We start from the raw sequence: 21,948 nt of genomic DNA, 5'->3' as shown, positions 1-21,948 counted from the left end.
ATGATTGAGAACTGGTTGATAAAGGAACAAGTGTTAAAAGTATTGAAACCCGAGGGACCGAAGATGGCGGCGATATAGGCAGACGCGTCCCAGGTCTTGTCCCGGAGCAAACGGAGTAAGCAGCTGAAACTAATAACACCCACCCCGAATTGGCAAATTTACTCAGCTGGTGAGACGGCTTGCAGCCTGGAAGGGCAGACCTCCCCTGGAAAGGTTAAAAACCAGGGATCTGGGCAGGAAAGTTTGCCAGACCTGAGCCCAGAGGGTCGGAGGGAGACCGCATGGCAGACAGCCGCGTCTCTTGGGACAGACACAGACCCTGACCAGGGTAAGGAGTTCCGCGGGTTTGCTGGCGCCAGGAGATTTGAGATTTGGATTTTGTGACTGTGGAGAACTGAGACTAAAGGGGGCATCCTGAGGAACTGATCAGACCATGCAGTGCCCATAAGAGAGGAGCGTTTCCCAGACCGCAGATCCAAGCAACAGCAGCCCCCTGAGCACCGCAGCCTCCTGATCACCACAGCCTCCTGATCACCACACCCTCTGTCTGTGGAACAGCAACTGTACGTGAAGCCTCCCCCCACCAGCCAGAAGAGCCAACACAGCTGTGAACAACACCCACCAGAGGAGCTGCTGCCAACTGGAAAGCAGCTGCTACCGCAACCATCTGAGCAGCAACCAGAACCCAAGGAGCCCCTGCAACCCAGGGAGCAGCCACTGAACATCTCAACATCTACATATGTCAGCGAGATCAAACATGGGTAGGCAAAGAAACCCCCAAAGGAAAGAAAAGGAGGACTCCCCAGAAAAGCAGCTAAGTGAGACAGAGATATGCAACATGACGGAAAAAGAATTCAGAATAAGGTTCCTAGAGTACATGCACCACATGTTCAAGAAGCAAGAAGAAACAGATGAAAAACTCAACTACTTATGCAAGAAGCTAGAAGAAACAGATGAAAAAATCAACAACTTAAGTAAGTCCCAAGAAGAAATGAAGAGTGACATAGCTTCAATAAAAAACTCCATTGAAAGTATCAACAGTAGACTGGGAGAAGCGGAGGACCGAATTAGTGAATTAGAAGACAAGGAAGCAAAACACACTCAAACTGTACGGCAAATGGAGAAAAAAATTAAAAGACAGGAGGAGAGCCTAAGGGAGCTTTGGGACAACATGAAACGAAACGACATACGAATAATAGGGGTGCCAGAACAACAGAAAGATGAACATGGATTAGAAAACCTATTCGAAGAAATAATATCAGAAAACTTCCCTGAGGTGGGGAAGAAAAAAGTCACACAAGCCCAGAGAGTTCCAAACAAGGTGAACCCGAAAAGACCCACACCAAGACACATCATAATTACCATGGCAAATGTTCAGGATAAAGAGAGAATCTTACAGGCTGCAAGAGAGAGACGGAAAGTAACATACAAGGGATCTCCCATTAGATTATCAAATGATTTCTCAACAGAAACACATCAGGCCAGAAAAGAATGGACGGAAATCTACAAAGTGATGCAAAGCAAAGGACTGAATCCAAGAATACTCTATCCAGCAAGGCTATCATTCAAAAGTGAAGGGGAAATAAGAAGCTTCACAGACAAAAAAGGGCTAAGGGAGTTTATCACCACCAAGCCAGCCATGCAAGAAATGCTAAAGGGACTGGTGTAAAAAGAAGAAATATCAAGCTCAGAAAGAAAACAGCCACATACACACACACAAAAAAGAAATGGCTACAAACAAATACCTTTCAATAATAACTTTAAATGTAAATGGACTAAATGCTCCAACCAAAAGACATCGAGTGGCTGAATGGATAAAAAAACATGACCCATACATCTGCTGTCTACAAGAGACCCACCTCATTAGAAGGGACTCACACAGACTGAAAGTGAAGGGATGGAAAAATATCTTTCACGCAAATGGAAAGGAAAAGAAAGCTGGGGTAGCAATACTTATATCTGACAAAATACATCTCAAAGTGAAGGCCATAACCAGAGATAAGGAAGGCCACTTCATAATACTAAAGGGATCAATACAACAAGAAGATATAACCCTGGTAAACATATATGCACCCAATGCAGGAGCACCCACATACATAAGAAAACTTCTGGAAGATATCAGGGGAGAGATCGACAACAATACAATCATAGTAGGGGACTTTAATACACCACTGACATCACTGGATAAATCCACTAGACAAAAACTCAGCAAAGAAACAGCAATCCTAAATGACTCACTAGATCAGATGGACTTAATTGACATCTTCAGAACACTTCACCCCACAGCTGCGGAATATACATTCCTCTCAGGTGCTCATGGGACATATTCAAAAATAGACCACATATTGGGTCACAAGCAAAGTCTCCACAAATTCAAGAAGATTGAAATCATAAAAAGCTTCTTCTCAGACCACGATGGCATAATGTTAGAAATAAACTACAATAAAAACAACCCAAAATACTCAAACACTTGGAAGCTGAATAGCATGTTATTAAATATTGATTGGGTTACCGATGACATCAAAGAAGAAATTAAAAACATCCTGGACACTAATGACAATGAAAACACAACAATCCAAAACCTCTGGGACACAATGAAAGCAGTCCTGAGAGGAAAGTTTATAGCTCTACAGGCCTATCTCAAAAAACAAGAAAAAATGGTAGTCAATCATCTAACTCTACAACTCAAAGAATTAGAAAGAGAGCAACAAGAAAACCCCAGAGTGAGCAGAAGGAAGGAGATAATAAAGATTAGAGCAGAAATCAATGAAATAGAGACCAAAAAAACAATACAGAAAATCAATGAAACCAAGAGCTGGTTCTTTGAAAGGATAAACAAGATTGACAAACCCCTAGCCAGGCTCACCAAGAAGCAAAGAGAGAGGTCCCAAATAAACCAAATCAGAAATGATAGAGGCGAAATAACAACAGACCCCACAGAAATACAAATGATTGTTAAACAATACTACGAGCAACTCTACTCCAACAAACTGGACAACCTGGAGGAAATGGACAAATTCCTAGAAAAATACAACATTCCAAAACTCAATCAGGAAGAATCTAAAAACCTCAATAGGCCAATAACTATGGAAGAAATTGAAGCAGTCATCAGAAAGCTTCCAGCAAACAAAAGCCCAGGGCCAGACGGCTTCACAGGGGAGTTCTACCAAACATTCAAGGAAGAACTAAAACCTACCCTCCTCAGACTACTACAAAAAATTCAAGAGGAAGGAACGCTTCCAAGCTCATTCTATGAAGCCAGCATCACCCTAATACCAAAACCAGGTAAAGACATCACAATGAAAGAGAATTACAGGCCAATATCCCTCATGAACATAGATGCCAAAATCCTCAACAAAATCTTAGCAAATCGGATCCAGCAGTACATCAGAAGGATCATACACCATGACCAAGTAGGATTCATCCCAGAGATGCAAGGATGGTACAACATCCGTAAATCAATAAATGTGATACATCACATAAACAAATTGAAAGAAAAAAACCACATGGTCATATCAATTGATGCAGAAAAAGCATTTGACAAAATCCAACACCCATTTTTGATAAAAACTCTCAGAAAGGTGGGAATAGAAGGATCATACCTCAACATAATAAAAGCCATATATGACAGGCCCACAGCCAACATCATACTCAATGGACAAAAACTAACACCATTTCCCCTAAGAACAGGAACAAGACAGGGATGCCCACTCTCACCACTCCTGTTCAACATAGTACTGGAAGTATTAGCCATTGCAATTAGGCAAGAAGAAGGAATAAAAGGCATCCAAATTGGAAAAGAGGAAGTAAAACTGTCCTTATTTGCAGATGACATGATATTATACATACAAAACCCTAGAGACTCCATCAAAAAGCTACTAGACTTAATACATGAATTTGGCAATGTAGCAGGATACAAAATTAACCCCAAGAAATCTGAGGCATTTCTATACACCAATAGTGAACTTTCAGAAAGGGAGATCAGAAAAACAATCCCATTTACCATCGCACCAAAAAAATTAAGATACCTAGGAATAAACTTAACTAAAGAGGTTAAAAACCTCTACTCAGAAAACTACAGGACGTTGAAAAAAGAGATAGAGGAAGACATAAACAGATGGAAGAACATACCATGTTCTTGGATTGGTAGAATCAACATCATTAAAATGTCCATACTACCCAAAGCAATCTATACATTCAACGCACTTCCCATTAAAATACCAATGGCCTTCTTCACAGATCTAGAACGAACTCTCCAAAAATTCATCTGGAATAAAAAAAGACCCCGAATAGCTGCAACGATCCTGAGAAAGAACAAAGTAGGTGGGATCTCAATGCCAGATATCAAGCTGTATTACAAAGCCACTGTTCTCAAAACTGCCTGGTACTGGCACAAGAACAGGCATATAGATCAGTGGAATAGAATAGAGAGTCCAGAAATTAGCCCGAACCAATATGCTCAATTAATTTTTGACAAAGGAGGCATGAACATACAATGGAGCCAAGATAGTCTCTTCAATAAATGGTGTTGGGAAAATTGGACAGATATATGCAAGAAAATGAAACTAGACCACCAACTTACACCATACACAAGAATAAACTCAAAATGGATAAAGGACTTAAATGTACGACAGGAAACCATAAAAATTCTAGAAGAATACAAAGGCAACAAAATCTCAGACATATGCCAAAGCAATTTCTTCACTGATACAGCTCCTAGGGCAGTTGAAACTAAAGAGAAACTGAACAAATGGGACTACATCAAAATAAAAAGCTTCTGCACAGCAAAAGAAACCATCAACAAAACAACAAGAAAACCCACCTCGTGGGAAAACATATTTGCCAACGTCATATCTGATAAGGGCTTAATCTCCAAAATTTATAGGGAACTCATACAACTTAACAAAAAGAAGATAAACAATCCAATCAAAAAATGGGCAAAGGATCTAAATAGACACCTTTCAAAAGAGGACATTCAGAAAGCCAAGAGACATATGAAAACATGCTCAAAGTCACTAATCATCCGAGAGATGCAAATCAAAACAACAATGAGGTACCATCTCACACCTGTCAGAATGGCCATCATCAACAAATCAACAAACGACAAGTGCTGGAGAGGATGTGGAGAAAAAGGAACACTTGTGCACTGCTGGTGGGAATGCAGACTGGTGCAGCCACTATGGAAGGCAGTATGGAGGTTCCTCAAAAAATTGGAAATGGAACTCCCATTTGACCCTGTGATCCCACTCCTAGGAATATATCCCAAGAAACCAGAAACACCAATCAGAAAGGATATATGCACCCAGATGTTCATAGCAGCACAATTCACCATAGCTAAGATCTGGAAACAGCCTAAGTGCCCATCAGTAGATGAATGGATTAGAAAACTGTGGTACATCTACACGTTGGAATACTATGCTGCTGTTAAAAAGAAGGAACTCCTACCATTTGCAACATCATGGATGGAACTGGAGAGCATTATGCTAAGTGAAACAAGCCAGTCAATGAAGGAAAAATACCACATGATCTCACTCATTCATGGATAATAAAGACCATTACAAACTTTTGAACAATAATAGATACAGAGGCAGAGCTGCCTCAAACTGATTGTCAAACTTTAGTGGGAAGGCCAGAGAGAGTTGGGGGGCAGGAGGGAGGGGAGTAAGAGATCAACCGAAGGACTTGTATGCATGCATATAAGCATAACTAATGGACATAAGACACTGGGGGGTAAGGGAGGGTAGGGGTTTGCCAAGGGGGGGGGGGGGAAAGGATACTTATGTAATACCCTTTGTAATACTTTAAGCGAAAAAAAAAAAAATAAAATAAACTGATGAACAAAAAAAAAAACAAAAAAAAAAAAACAAAAAAAAAAAAAAAAAAAAGTATTGAAACCCATATATATCGGGTGCTCTCAGTGTAATACAGGAAGAATATAAGAGTTACAAAGTTAAGAGTGAAAACCTTAGAAACCTAACAGGAATCAGGAAAAAAAATATTTTTATACCAAGCAACACACTAATGCCATGTGCAGAAAGAAATCTCAACTGTGTGTGTTTTTTAATTGATTTTTTTATAGAAAGGAAGGGGGAGAAAGAGAGAGAGAGATCTCCCTGCTGTGTAATGTTCTACTCTTCTGTCCAAAATAGTGCCGCTCATTTGAGGCCTTCCTTGGTTTAGAAGATACTGAGCTTAAGAATAAGAATTCTGTCTTCTTTTATTTCTAACTCCTCACATAATACTAGGCATATTATAAAGACTAAATAACACCAGCTGGCAGTATTCTTTCCTGTCTCTAACTCTTTTTCTACTTCTGTAATCATATGGATAAGCATTTTTTTAAAGTAGGTTTTTATTTATTTCAGAGAGGAAGGGAGAGGAAGAGATAGAAACATCAAGTATGAGAGAGAATCACTGATCAACTGCCTCTTGCACCTCCCTTACTGGGACCGAGCCCACAACCTGGGCATGTGCCCTTGAGTGGAATTGAATCTGGGAACCCTTCAGTCCACAGGTTGACACTCTATCCACTGAGCCAAACCAGCGAGGGTCAGATAAGCATTTAAAATTATAACCTGCCACATAAAGCCATTTTCCTATATGTCATGGGTATATGTGGTATCTCCTTTAGGAAGTTATAACAAACTGTTTTATTCCTTCATTTGTTATGATACATAGCATAGTGTTAGGCAAGTAGAACATATCCTATCTAATAAAAGAGTAATATGTAAATTAAACATCACTCCTAGACAAAGATGGTGGTGCCTCAGCCGTGCGGAGGAAGGGGAGGGGATGGGCCTCTGGCCAGAAGCTGGGGCGAGAGACGCTGGGCTCACAGTGATGCTAAAGAGCTTCCTACTACATTAGAGGAAGGGCCTACATGAATCAATGTTGCCCTGGCCTAGGAAAATGACTGGATTTTTAAAGATGCCTGATAAAAGTTGTCAACAGAATCACAGGACTGCATTGGTTTACAAATGAGCAAAGAAAATTTATTGTTGTTTCCTCACAAGCCCTCATCACATGGTCTAAGACAGTGGTTGGCAAACTCATTAGTCAACAGAGCCAAATATCAACAGTACAACGATTGAAATTTCTTTTGAGAGCCAAATTTTTTAAACTTAAACTATATAGGTAGGTACATTGTTATTAACTTATTTAGGGTATTCCTAAGGCTTAGGAAGAGCCACACTCAAGGGGCCAAAGAGCTGCATGTGGCTCACGAGCCGCAGTTTGCCAACCACGAGTCTAAGAGAATAAGATCTTAACTTTGCTGATTAATGCCTCAACATCCTCCAGTACAAGAGACTCTTTTCTGTTACTCTGTCTCTTTGAATAAATGCTTAGTCATTCAAATTTACTCCCTCTCCATCCAGCGAGATCTGGGTGAAAGCAGGAGGAAAAGTAGGTTTACTGCCTCAACAAGTCTGCCTTTCTCTAGTCCTTGTGAAACATCCATTTTCCTCTATTTCTATAAGCCCTTCTGTCAAGTTTACCAGTCAAATGCTTAAGTATATTCCACTTCTGCCTGAGAACATGACAGGATTCCCAGGTCCCTTCCATAATGCCAGAGTCCAAGGTCAATTTGAGAACTACCAGGCAACCTCATCCACTCCCGCTGCACCAATGTGCACCGCTGCTGTCCCCCGCCATGTCTTTGAAATCACACTCTGAAGCAGTCACTTTCTGAGTTTCCAAAAACGGAATGATTTAGTATTTCTCTACTTTTGATATTCTCTTAAACTAAAAGACACAATTTGTTCCCTGATATTTGAGGCCATAGTCAGAAGTCTTAACATATTTGATCTTTATCTTTCCCTTCCCGTGATCCCAGTTGGCCTCCTACTTCTTCTTCCTTTCTGAGTAAAACTTTGTCTACATCTTACCCCACTTCTTCCAGAAAGGAGACATTTGTCTCAGTCTAAATGGCAAAAGTTATCCTTTCTTTAAACTAGAATTTAAAGAAATTGTGAATCAGCCAACTGAAGATCTTCATAGAGAAATCGTTAAATGATTTGGAACTGGGAATTATAGGTAACAAAAATTTATTAGTTCAAATCTTTAAAACTTTATTCCCATGTTTTCCAGTTTTAAAATTGAAGAAACAAATCACGCTCCTAGTTGACACCTAACCTGTTTGTAGAAGAAAGCTTCCTATAATTTGGGCAAAGTTATTTGTGAGAAATATAGTAGACATATAAATTACTTATGAGTACCATAAAAATGCAATATTTAGAAATAATGTATAGTATTAAAGCTATTCATTGCTTAATATGGAACCACACAGCTGCGAATTTAACCATCCTAATCTTCCAGTTAGTCTGCATAAATACCTTCCGTTGTATCCCAGATAAGCTCCATTAGCTAATGTAAAGAAATGAAGGAAAGTTTGAATTCTGTGTTATAATACACGTCAACTTTAACACGTGGTCAGAGAAATATATGTATGGCAATAAATTATCACTTTGTAACCATTTACAAAAATAAATCATTAGCAGCTCAGGGAAGAGTAATGAATTTTACTGCTCCTGAGATAACCTAATTATACAGCGAGGACTAGATAGACAAAGGGATGATTCACGTCCTGTGCAGGATGGAGCAGGACAGCATGAGATTTCATCACACTACTCAGAATGATGCACAACTTAATACTCATAACATGTTTGTTTCTGGAATTTTCCAGTTATAATTTTTGGACCATGGTTGACCAAGGGTAACTGAAACCTGGGAACACAAAACCACAGATAAGGAGAACTAACATAATAACATTCATCAGGGTTGATGTAAGGACTAAATGAGATGTCGGTGTTAAAAGCTTATCATAGTGACTGGCATAGACACATCACTTCTCTTTCCGAAGACCATTTAGGTTAAGTCATCTGTTTCCTTCCCCTCAGGGCTGTATTTGATCCTCTGAATTTGTTCGTCCTCTTTGAGAGCTCTGTGTAGCTCATTTGTTCTAGAATATATTTCTTCTTGTATGGGGATGGAGAAGAAGAACCAGAAAGAATACGAGGTTTATGGAGAATCAGGTGGTTTATGATTGACAACTTTAGTTCCAGCATTATACAAAGACTAGAGGCCCGGTGCATGGATTTGTGCACATTAAAAGGAAATTAATTAGAAGGAGGCTGGCAGGGCGGGACTAGGCAAGATGGGCTGGACACTCCTAGAGCCAAACTCCTGTGGTCCCTCCCCAGCCAGCCACACCTGGGGCGGCACCAGGGCTTGAAGGGCATTGGCGGAATGAGTGGGGTCCCTCCAACAGGTAGGGTCCCTCGGCCTGGCCTGCAGGGATCAGGCCAAAACCAGCAGTCCTACATCCCCTGAGGGGTCCCCGGAGTGTGAGAAGGCACTCTGCAAAGTACCTGTCGCTTGGCAGCTCCTGTGTTGAGCATCTGCCCCCTGGTGGTCAGTGCGCATCATACCTACCAGATGATTGGCCGATCAGCCGGTCACTTAGGCTTATATATATATATATAGATATTACAATGCTTATAATAGCATGGCCACACACATAAGTTTTTCTTGTATCTCATTTTATGGTGCCTCTAAGGGTTAACAATATTTAAGCTGCTAAACTATTTCAGATGAAAATTTTTAACTTTATTTTGTCCTTTCCTTTGTATGTTTTATATGGAATCTGTTCATTTCTGTTTTTCCCATCTAGAGACTTAGTGAATTCAGCAAGTAAATTTGGTTTCTTGAATTGCCTTGTTCACATTTGGTTTAATCATATAAAAATGTCAGAAAAAATAGATCACTACATAAAAAGACCTAGAGACTTTAAAATAATAATAATTAATCAAATAAGGAATTACTCTATCATTTGTATTTATAACTCCCTACCAGCCCCCTCCCAAAGATTCACTTATAAAATTACAGACAAATAAGATTTAAATTCATTGAACAAAATTCACCTTAATAAAAACCAAATCCAGTTGAAAACAAAGATCCAGGATCCGAAGCCCAGAATAACAGCAACCACTGCCATTGAGAATGCTGCTCTTTTCCTCAAAGTGGTGGTTTTACCACCCACTATCTGACCTTCCACATACTATTCTAACAAGCTCCCTTAAAATTAAAAAAAAAAGAGGAGGGGGATATAAATGCACATTCCATTGAATTATATCATTTTTGAGAATTCTGGCACTTTTTATTAATCAGTTTCTAAGAAATGTGTGTGTGTGTGTGTGTGAGAGAGAGAGAGAGAGGTCAAATATACCCTTAAAAGGTATAGAAAGAAATGCCATTAGTTGTTAATAATGCTCATCTCTGAGGAATGAGATTACAAAGGGAGAAATTTTTTTTCATATACCACTTATTCCTTTATTGTTTACATTTTCCCAGAAATATTATTATTTAAATTTTCCAAACAAAGAAATAATATTTCATGTGCATATAACAACATAGAAACCTACGTTTAAGGGTTAGGATAATTTCTCCTTCAAGTTTGCCCACTTCAGAAAACAGAACCATCCTTAGCCCTTTTACTTAGGTACAAAACTAGGATTCATATTTGCTTCTCTTTTCTTTACATAATACTTCCAGCAAGATCTGTTGGCTCTACCCTCAGAACATTCCCTGAACCCAATCAGTTCTCACAGACTCCACCAGCAGCAGCCAGGTCCAAGTCATGTTCGCTTCTCATGTGGGCTACTGCACATGTCTGTTAACCCCCCTCCTGCTTCTGCTCTAGCTCTTCAAAGTCTATTTTTCATGCTGAAGTCATAGGGCCCTTCTTTAAACGTAAATCACTCATGTCAATTCCCTGCCTTAAAACTTTTTCACATTTACTAAGAACAAAATCCAGCCTCTGTATCAGCAAATGATCTGGCCCTTGTCCTTCTTTACAATCCCCCCTTCTACTACTCTCCCCAGCTTTCTTTCTGGCCTACCTGTTGCTCACAAACATATCCAGCTCTTACCTGTTGATTTGCTTGTTGATTTTCTAGGGCTGCCATAACAAAATACCACGTTCTGGATGACTTAAAAAATAGAACTCCATTTCCTCCCAGTTCAAGAGACTAAAGATATAAGATCAAAGTATCAGCAGGTTTGGCTCGCAGATGCTACTTCTCCCCATGTTCTCACATGGCTGTCTCTATATGTGTCAGTGTCCAAATCCCCTGTTCAAAATATCCTATATAATAAAAGCACAGCGACCGAAATAGTGGAATGACCAGAATGACCAGAGACCAAAAGGACCACGGCCCCTCACCCCGGCTGACCCCCCCCCCCCCCCAGCAAGTGGTTAGGGGCGATCAGGCAGGCAGGCAGAGTGGTTAGGGGCAATAAGGCAGGCAGGCTAGTGGATAGGGGTGATCAGGCAGGCAAGCAGAGGTGATTAGGAAAGAGGAGGCAGGCAGGCGAGTGGTTGGGGGCATCAGGCAGGCAGGTGAATGGTTAGGAGTGATCAGGCAGGCAGGTGAGTGGTTAGGGGCGATCAAGTAGGCAAGCGAGAAGTTAGGGGCGATCAGGCAGGCAGGCAAGCAGTTAGGAGCCAGCAGTCCTGGATTGAGAGAGGGATGTCCCGGATTGTGAGATGGTGCAGGCCAGGCTGAGGGACACCCCCGCCCCATGCACGAATTTCATTCACTGGGCCTCTTGATTTCAGAGAGGAAGGGAGAGGGAAAAAGAAATAGAAAGATCAATGATGAGAGAGAATCATTGTTTGGCTGCCTCCTGCACACCCCACACTGGGGATTGAGCCCGCAACCCAGGCATGTAACTGACCGAAATCAAATCATGACCACCTGGTTCATAGGTCAATGCTCAACCACTGAATCACCCTGGCCAGGCAAATACCTTCTTCTTATAAGGACACCAGTCATATTGGATTAGAGGCCACCCATATGACCTTATTTTCCTTAATTACCTCTTTAAAAGCTCTATCTCAAAATACAGTCACATTTTTTAGTACTGGGGATTAGGACCACCAAATATAAATTTGGAGGATGAAATTTGACCTATAGGAATGCTCTTTCCTCTGTCTAAAATATTCTTTCTCAAGGACTTTCATGGCTCATTTTTTCATATCAATCAGTTCTCTGCTAACATGTAATCTCCTCAAACAGGCTGTCCTCTACATCAATTTACAACAGCACACTCACCTTCTTTATTCTATTCATTATCCTACTTTTGTGTTCTTTATAATATCTCAATAACTTCAAACCCCTATATGACTTTTTTTTAATTTTCATTGTTTTTTTTTCATGCTCACTTCCAGAACACATACACACACACACACATTAATGCATGCTTTATGAAGGTAGAGATTTTCCTCTGTCTTATTTATGGCTGTAACCCCAATATGGATAATTGTACTGGGAACATATTCTCGGCTCAGCAAATATTTACTTATCGAATCAATAAATAAAGATTTTGAGAATTGTGCATATAAATATTTATGAAGTCCTTCTAATGGCATAAAGACAGTAGGTTTAAAAATGGCAATCCCTCATATAGACTATGCACAAAAATGAGCATAGAATGTGTTAGCAGTGGTCATGCTCCTTAAAATTAATGTTTACTGTTTGCTGTGTAGCAACAAATTTAATAAACTATGTTTTATCGTGGTTGCTGTAATTTATTAATTACTGAATTAGACCAGTTGTTTTCAACCAAGGGCAATTTTATCTCCCCAGAGGATATTTGGCAGCATCTGATATATTTTTGGTTGCCACAACTATGTTAGGGATGCTACTTGCATCTGGTAGGTAGTGGTCAGGGATGCCATTAAACAATATACAACTCAATAGAAAACTTGCCATAACAAAGAAATTTTGGCCTGAAATGTCAATAATGCTGAAGTTGAAAAACCCTGGTCTAAAATAATTTTAAATCAGAATAACAGATATTCTTTGACTAATTCACCCCTAATTTACTCTTATGGCATATTTTTAGCATAAATGATGGGCTCTAGCTAATAAAATATCAATATATCTATTTAAAATGCCCCGTTCCTAGCTGTCTCTAGACAAAACTGCAAATTAGTGAACTTTGTCTTAGGAAACTTTTCCTTTTCTGCCTCACTCCTCTTTTGCTACCTTTTTGTTCTTATCAGTATAATCCTTTAAAGGCTAGAATATTCCACCATCCAAGCTCATTCCCAGAATTTTTACTAGAGACCATACCAGGGTCTGTCCTTACCTAGGCTAAGCTCCAGAATACCCGCAAGTGATGCCAGCTCAGAATGCTAGAACACTGCGAACAAACTATAAAAAAATTTAGCAGAGAAAAATCTAGAGTTCTGCATTTAAGTTTCATGGACCAAATTTCACCAGGATTAGGAAGATACTTTAATAAGGGTCATGGTGAAAAGATCTGGAATATTTTATTTACCCCCAAGCTCAACATGAACCAGGACTATACTGGAAATTTGATGCCCCAATCCAAGTACATAGAAGACTAACCAGACCTGAAATATATAAGAAAATATTGGGGACCCATAATCATTATGTGAGCATCAATTTCTAGGGGTACATTCAGAAATCACTACCTTCAGAGGAACTACAAAAATGTCTGGGAATCCCAAAGTCATGCTTTACATGGAACAACTACAGAAACTTGAAGTACTGGTGCAACAGAAGAGAACACTTAGAGTAGATAGAATAGCAATCTCTAAATGTTTGTGCGATGACTACAAAAAAAAAAGAACAAACTTTTTTCCCTTGCTTTAGAGAGAGCAACTAATACTATTGAGCTGAAGTTTTAAGGACGGGGTGGCTGACATGCTCAATATGGAAGAATTTTATGACGTCTTGGTAAAAAGTGCTGTTTCACAAATAGTGTGTTTCTTATTACTGGAAATATGCAAGCAGAGACCACAGGACTGCTTCTCAGAGACACTGCAGAAAGGATTCCTATTTGGGGTAGGAAGCTAGACCAGAAATCTCTACATACCCTTCTAATTCTGGGATTCCATGCGTCTAACCATTATTTTTTTATTAAAAGCAAAATATTTAACAATTCTCTACAAAACAAAAATACATTTGAAATAAGTTTTTCTCCTTACTCTCAATAGTTATAAAACATCTTGAAAGAAATATATTACCTGTTATCTTTCAAACATTTGAAGGTTACATGATTAAATAAGCACCCCATTTTGAAGTTATAATAAAAATTATAATTGATGTCATTATTTCTGATATATAATCATTGGCTACTTTAGGTATAAAGTAAGAATATGTATCATTTCTAGCAGTACAATCCTTCCCTTTTATCTCTTTTGGTTTTTATTTAAATACTTTCTTAGCTACATTTTTTTCAGGTAGGTATAAAAATTATTTGTAAGTTTCACTTTTTATGAGTCAATTGGAAATAATGAAAAAAGCTATTCATTGGATACCAAGAGATAATTTCTTAGTTTGGGTTTGTTCCCAGTGTTCTAATATTTTGAGCTGGCTTCTGGTATTCTGGCCACTAATAACTGTGTCCTCTATCCAATTAATAAGTCTCTAGATCTCATTTTCCTCATCCTTAAAATTAAGGTTTGTACTAGATTATCACTGAGATTTCCCTCATCTCTTACTTTTTATTATTCTATTACTTCACATCATAGATGAAGTTACTAAATCTACCAATGTAAGTCTAGAAGACTTTGAAGAGTTATAAAAAGGAATGAGGCCAAGAAATCAAAGGAATAGGACAGGCCACAGCCTCTTCTCTATCCTGGTGTTTCATGTGCTATTACTGACATATAAAGGTTTGAACAGGGCGATGGTGCCTCAATCCACTAAGTTTAGAAATCACAGGATTTTAGGATTAATCATTCATGTAGTCCTGTTTGGTAGGATGAATTCAAAGAGGATGGAATGCACATGTGAATAAGAGCAAGAGGGATAAACCTATATCATATTTGTTCTTTTTCTTTCATTCAATTCTTCTCAAAGACCCACTACCATGTAGCAGTTGAGAAAAATTGAATTTCTTTGGCAAAGGTAATGTGGCCATGTTGAAATGTCTACAGCAGCCTGAAATGTCAACCCACAGTGCTGATTAATATTGGTTAGAGTACTGATTGATGGCGCAGAGTTGATTTTCTTCAATGCCACATCAATGTGACTGTAAAACCACATGGTAGCCAAAGCCAATACTATGAGTTGACTAGTGAAATACAAGTCACCATAAAAGCTTCTGTTTTCCCCTCTTCACCAGATGAGGACAATTTTTCTTTGATCAAAATAAAAACTCAACCTCAGTTCCCCTGAGTAGCATATGTGTCACTTAGCTATTGATTGAACATGGATTATTAAGACTCCAAAACTTTTTAAATAAGCTCTTGAGATTCCCTAATCAGAATCTCTATATGATTTTAAAAATGTAAACAAGTTATGCTCTTGACAATAACAAATTATAATTGCACTCTAACAAATTTCTCAACTTCATGAAGAAACAAAATCATTGTTCAGTTATTTTTTTCTACAGAAAAAAACCATCAATATCATGAATTAAATCAATAATGTATTGATTTAATAGTTCATTGACTATTTTCTATAATGTATGTCTCAGATTTTTAAGAGACAATATACAATTTCGCAGCATATGACATGTAAGAGGTATTACTTGAGATTGAGAACTCACACTCAGAATCTGATAATGTGCTGATACCTCAGAGTGCCCCTCTAAAAGAACGCTCCACCCTTGTCCCCACTGCTCTATGCCCAAGAGCCTGACCTATATTGACCATATCAGTGAATGCCACGTATCAATGTGGTGTAATCCATTTCAGAAAGACAAAACTGGATTTAATTTTGAAAAAAGAATCCCAAAACATAGATTTAATTATGGGTGTTTATGCACATGCTAGTGATACAATGAGTTTTATGATATTCATTTCTCTTACAAAACTATCTAAAACTACTAAAAATAAACCTTGACTTTGTCTTGTTATATGTATATCCTCAATAGTTTAACAATCATTAATTTAGACTTCCTAATTTTGAACTATATAAAAGTTTAAACTGGCACAAAGCAATATTTACTTAAAATTGTCCATGAAAAGAGACTTCTGGACAAGTTCATCTTGTTAATAAAATTTCATGTGGCATATCTAATCTTCATCAATTAAATATTCTTATTAAAGAACTTAAAATACTCTATATAAATTGAAGATGCTGAATTCAATTAAATCTTGTAGTATTTAGCAGCAACAGCTGATCAAGCTCTTCAGTATTTTTTTTTCTTGACATTAATGACTATGCCAACTTGTTAAAATAGGTTTAGTTCTGTACTAATTCTCCCTGCAATTAGTCAGGACTAGGGAAGTGTGAGTGTTCTTATAGTTAAATATATTTAAAATAAATTCAAATTTAGTTTTTTTTCCTCATGAAGACTGAATTAAGCATGTTGATACTGCTGCATTGAGCCCTATTCAGAGCTTACTCTTGTACATACTTGTGATGTCTTTATCAACCTGTAGATAAGTCTGTATACTATTATCAGCCAAATGGCTTGACAGATTTATTCCACCAATTGATTCTAAATAAAATGGTTCTCCTTTTTAGTTCTGTAACACTTCATTTTTTAGGGTTCCGAGGAACTAACAACCACAAAACCAACTTAAGTCTACAAATTATTGGTATTGTTAAGCAATGAATTTGATGTATATACAATGGTCTCGCTAAGGCCAAACTTCTTACCACCAGTGTTTGGCCCTGTGACAACATGAGGAATCAGATTTCATGCTGTCTTTGAGAGTTTTCCTCTTGAGCATAAAATGTGTCCATGTGGCACCATGTAAACCAAACATTCAATCATTTTTTTCTTTGTAACATGGTTCTTTTTAGTTTGTTATATAGGTGAATACTGAGTCAACAAATAATGTTACCTTCAAAGAATTTTGCTTCTCTTTCAAGTTAATTATTATTTGTCAAAATATATCAACATATTAGGATTTAATTCAGGGTCCATTTTTTTGGTATATAAAATTCTTTCGAAGGTATTCAACTAAATATGGTTCTAATGAAATGCTGGCAGTAATGTCATAAAGTAGCAAAGCCTTCCAGGCAGTCTGAGATTTTGTTTTCCAGGAAGCACAAAACATAAATGGTTGGAATGCATCTTGGGATGAGGAATATCAGTGGCATGCTTATACAAACAGAGGAGATAACTTTTCCAGTTTGCTAATATGGTAGATCCCTAAGAGCACAGGGAAACAGTTGGCATTATATCATATCATCTTACTCTCTGTGTGCTGAATTGAACACATTGTGCTCTGCCCTAAATTATCAGCTCTTTCCCATTCATGGTTAGTCTGAATAGTTTCACCTAGCCACAGAACCACAGCTGCCAAAAATGCATGCAGGCACACCCTCCTTCTTAAAATGGATGTTCTTACAAATTTCAGAAGCTCTCTTGCTTAATGTCTCAAGATTTTCTGCTGTCAGTCTATCTGTTCAACTTTAAGTAAACTTCTTCATCTAATTATCCAGAATTTAAAAGTGTTCCTGTGCCTGCATTCTGGGTCACAGTTTGCAAGCAACCTTGGTCATTCATTTTTGCATTAACTGGTTGGCATTTGTTCAAATTAGGGCCTTGTTTCCATTTGGTTGAAGGTAGAAGTCTCCAGAAAGGACGGAAAAGTATGTGGAGAGAGAGAGAACCTGTACAGTCCCCTATAAGGGGACTTTTCTATTTCCACAGTCACTCTTTACTACCCATTAGTTTGGCTGGTTAATGTTTTTATGTGAGGTTGGTGTTATGGTCTCTCCTACAAAGGGTGATGAACCCAGCTTCAGTAGTCAAATCTCTATAGCCTGAGACCTCCGGCAAATATGGTGGCCAATAGTAGAGTCAAGTGTTAAGTTGGCTGCCTATGGCAGAGGCTCCCTCAGTTCACTTTATTATTTTTTAATTTTAATATATTTTTATTGATTCCAGAGAGGAAAGGAGAGGGAGAGAGAGATAGAAGCATCAATGATAAGAGAGAAGCATTGATTGGCTGCCTCCTGCACGCTCCACACTGGGGATCAAGCCTCCTGGCTCACAGGTGGATGCTCAATCACTGAACCACGCAGGCCAGGCCTCAGTTCACTTTAACTGAGGATACTTGTGGTCGAACTGGAACTTCAACACCCCAGAGCCCCACTAATATCTCTTTTTGACTCTCATTGTTCTCTTTTTATTCCTCAACCTTAATTAATCAACTACCACCCCAATTGGACAGTGCTTCATGACATGCCCACTCATTAGACACTTGCCAAGCTGCAACTGGGCACTGTTGGATCAAAAGCCCAAGTCTGATGCAATGCAGGCCCACCGCTGAGCCAGTAGTGAGAGTGTAGTAATTCTAGCAAAATGGAAAACAGCATGTGATTAGCACCCTGACTAGCCCACACAGAGCAGAGTACCAGTCCCCAAAGCCTTACAGAATGTCCTTGAATGTGGCATGTCCTATATGACAGTATTTTTCACTTAACTTTTGGTTACTCTGGAGTTTTTCCTAACTAATTTTTAGCAAAACTTTAAACACTGATTTGGGTTGACAAAGTCTTAATTTTGTTTTCTTATTTTGACAACTAGCATTTTTAGGAGTCAGTCTATTGAATTCCTCTAAATGACGCTAAGGCTTATATAAGCCTGTTCTTCTGGGAGATAAAATTTTACATTTTAGGGTGGGGGGGATTGAGAGGGAAACTACGCAGATGTAATACTGCATTTTTTAGCTGGGCCTTCACTCACAAAAAAAAAAAAAAGATTATACTAAGCTAGAAATTCATAAGATGGCACCACAGGAAGAGAAGTCAGGGTCTTCAGTTAAGGGGTTATGGAAGCCAACAACAGGGCACTTGCCTAAAATAACTGCCCTTCCTGGGTTCTCTCAGATAAGTTAAACATAGGAATGCAGTGCACCTGATATTTTACAAAGTTGACACTCAGGACTAGTTGCCCTGCTCTGGAAGTGTGCACATGTCCAGAGGGTGAGTCCACATTTACTGCTGAAGGGAGCATCCCATTTATATGATCAGCTATTTCAATAAATGTCACAAAATTTTGAATTACAAAAGAGAAAGGGTTAAATGACTTCAACCCCTTAAGAAAAGCAGATTACTATCTTTATTATTTAAAATAGGATCCTCAGACATCAGATACATTAGGACAGCCGCAAAAGAAACCAATCCAAAGTAAACCAGAAAGACAATGGGATAAAACAAGTTATGCCAGGTAAAGAAACAAGCCAGTTCATTGGCCAAGATCATTAGTCAGTCAGAACGTTACCTTCATTGATATTCCTGCGGTTCTCATTTCCACCTCATCCTAGGGCACAGCATACAGCTGCACAGGTTGTTCACTGCACAGATTTAGGGAGTACCGTTCACCTGGGTAACATTCACATGAACTGTACCATAGACGGTGAGCCCCTTGGAACCATGCAATGCAGCAGCTGCCTTCTAGTGTATGTAGCCTAAGAGCTACAGCATTAAAAGACACTTGTCTGTTTGCAAGTGTTTCTCTTCCGGTGTCTCAGTTGATGTAGCGTTTCTTTATTGTGTATGGGAATTTCAGGCTTCTCAGCTTGAACAACAAACAAAAGACAAAACAGAAGTTGGAGTCAATTCTTTCCCCAAAGTTTCACCTCTTCCAAGGTGACCTACATCTGCACATTAATTGATGTGGGCATATAAAGGCTTGTCTTCTCCTCTATCTGCAGACAGCTCGGAAAGGCCATCCCATTGTAAGAATGACCCTCATTGTCAGCTGAAGTCTCCAGTGAAGCTGCAGCAGAGCACAATTTCGTCCTCCCACCTCCTTTCTTTCCTTCCCTTCCATGGGTGTTGATCTCAAACTCACTCCCTAATAAACCTCCTACAGACCCATCTTCTTGGCAGACTCTGTTTCTGGAGAACCCAAGTTGAGGTGAATTCCAAATCCCATGCTCTTTTCAGCAACTCACACTTGGCAATCTCATGCAGTTTGTCCATAGTAGATTCAGAACAACTTATTCATACACAGAAACAACAATTAGACCCTTTTCTGTTATTTCAGGGCAAAACCACAGCTGCTCTAATTTTTCCATCCCCAAAATATCTCTTTCTCATTGTTGATTTTTAAAATCCCTTTAACAATGCAAAATCTTTCATTCTATAATCAGAGTCTATTTTTATAAAAATGCCCACAAAAAGCAACCCAGTAATAAATGACTATAGTCCATGATATGCAGTTCAAGGGCAGGCATCCAGCTACTAGAAAGGTATGCAAATACTAGTATGTAGAATAACAATACAACCTACCTGGTAAATGGGTGTATAACCTGGTCATTATTAACCCTGTATTGCATCTGCATATTCAATAGACATGTATGCATAAAGGTAATTGTTTCATGAACTTACTCCCTCTGCCCTCTCTATGCCTAGCTGCAGTCAAAAGTTTTAATGTTCTGCCCTAACAGGTTTGGCTCAGTGGATAGAGCGTCAGCCTGTGGACTGAAGGGTCCCAGGTTCGATTCCGGCCAAGGGCATGTACCTTGGTTGTGGGCACATCCCCAGTAGGAGGTGTGCAGGAGGCAGCTGATTGATGTTTCTCTCTCATCCATGTTTCTAACTCTCTATTCCTCTCTCTTCCTCTCTGTAAAAACTCAATAAAATATATTTTTTAAAAAGTTTTAATATTCTTTTACTCATGGTGATTTAGTCATGCCTATTATTTCCATATAATAACATGATCTCATAAGCTAGACAGATCTAAAACCACAATCAGATTCAATTCCTTCCTAATAATAAAAGAAAACAAAATTTGTTCTCCTTGTCATCCTGTCCTCACCCAAGAAGAAATGGATGAAACCACCTACAAACTTGCTCATTCTCTACTCTAAATAGAAAATATTAATTATAGAAAGAAGTGAGAATGCATGGCACGAAGGGAGAAAGGTAATCCTCCCGTGCCTATGAAAGCACATACGCCTGCATTACCTTGTGCCAAATTGTACTGTGACAATCAGAAGCCCTGATGGCTTGCAGTAACCAAGCAGATTTGCACTCCTATTACTTGCTCATCACAGGCCTCGCCCACATTATTTCATCCTGGATCCCAGGCTGAAGGAACACCTCTGATCAAGTTTCTTCCGTGACTTAGTAAATATTGATATAATGTGAAATAGTAGAAGAAATTATTTAAATTTTCATAAGATGTACATGGCATAGCAAGCAAATCAATTGTTTTTCATCTTAAAAAAACAAAACAAAACACTAGAAAACTGAGTAATGAGACGCTTTCTGAGCCATGATTTGCAGCATATGAAAAGTTGATTTCTGTTTTATAAGTTGAAGACTTTCATTTCAATTTCCTTAAGAATATAATCTAGGAAGATGTGCTGTCCATTTAGAAGTGAATAGAAGGCAAATCTGGAATATTTTGTCCTATCACCCAAAACCGAGGTCAAAGTGATTATTCAAGTCAATATCAGGTTATAACTTGGAAAGTTTATCATCTACCATCTTTGTTCCTGACTCTTTTGTCCAAGTTTGACTCACAAACCTCTGTAACTTCACACCTGCTGAGGAAAGTGCCTCCGGCTGAGGATCTTGGCCGTAGTGACTGCACACATGACAGAGAGAGAGAAAGAGAGAGAGAGAGAGAGAGAGAGAGAGAGAGAGAGAGAGAGAGAGAGAAAATAGAAAAGTAGTCAAGAAAAGAGTAACAAGAACAAGTGGTTTGAATGGGTATTTTGTAAAAAAAATCTTCAATAATAAGGACCTTGTTTTGGTGGCGAAATTGAAACAGAAAGAAGATATTCATACTCAAGAGGAAGTTTACTATCCTAGATACCAAAATACCACACCTGGGACTTCAGGGGAAAAGTGACATAAAAATAAGAACTTTATTCCCGTTATTTCGATGGCCTTTTGCATAAAGTTAGAGAAGCCAGCCACATCTTAACCCAAGTGTTGTCAATTACCAAGAGTACTGTCCCATCCTTGCCATATCATGCTGCCTAATATCAACTGA

This window comes from Myotis yumanensis, unplaced genomic scaffold (genome assembly GCF_028538775.1).
Source record: "Myotis yumanensis isolate MYYU_CA2020_CCGP unplaced genomic scaffold, mMyoYum1.0.hap1 SCAF_6, whole genome shotgun sequence".
Taxonomy (NCBI): domain Eukaryota; kingdom Metazoa; phylum Chordata; class Mammalia; order Chiroptera; family Vespertilionidae; genus Myotis; species Myotis yumanensis.
This window is presented reverse-complemented; position numbering follows the sequence as displayed.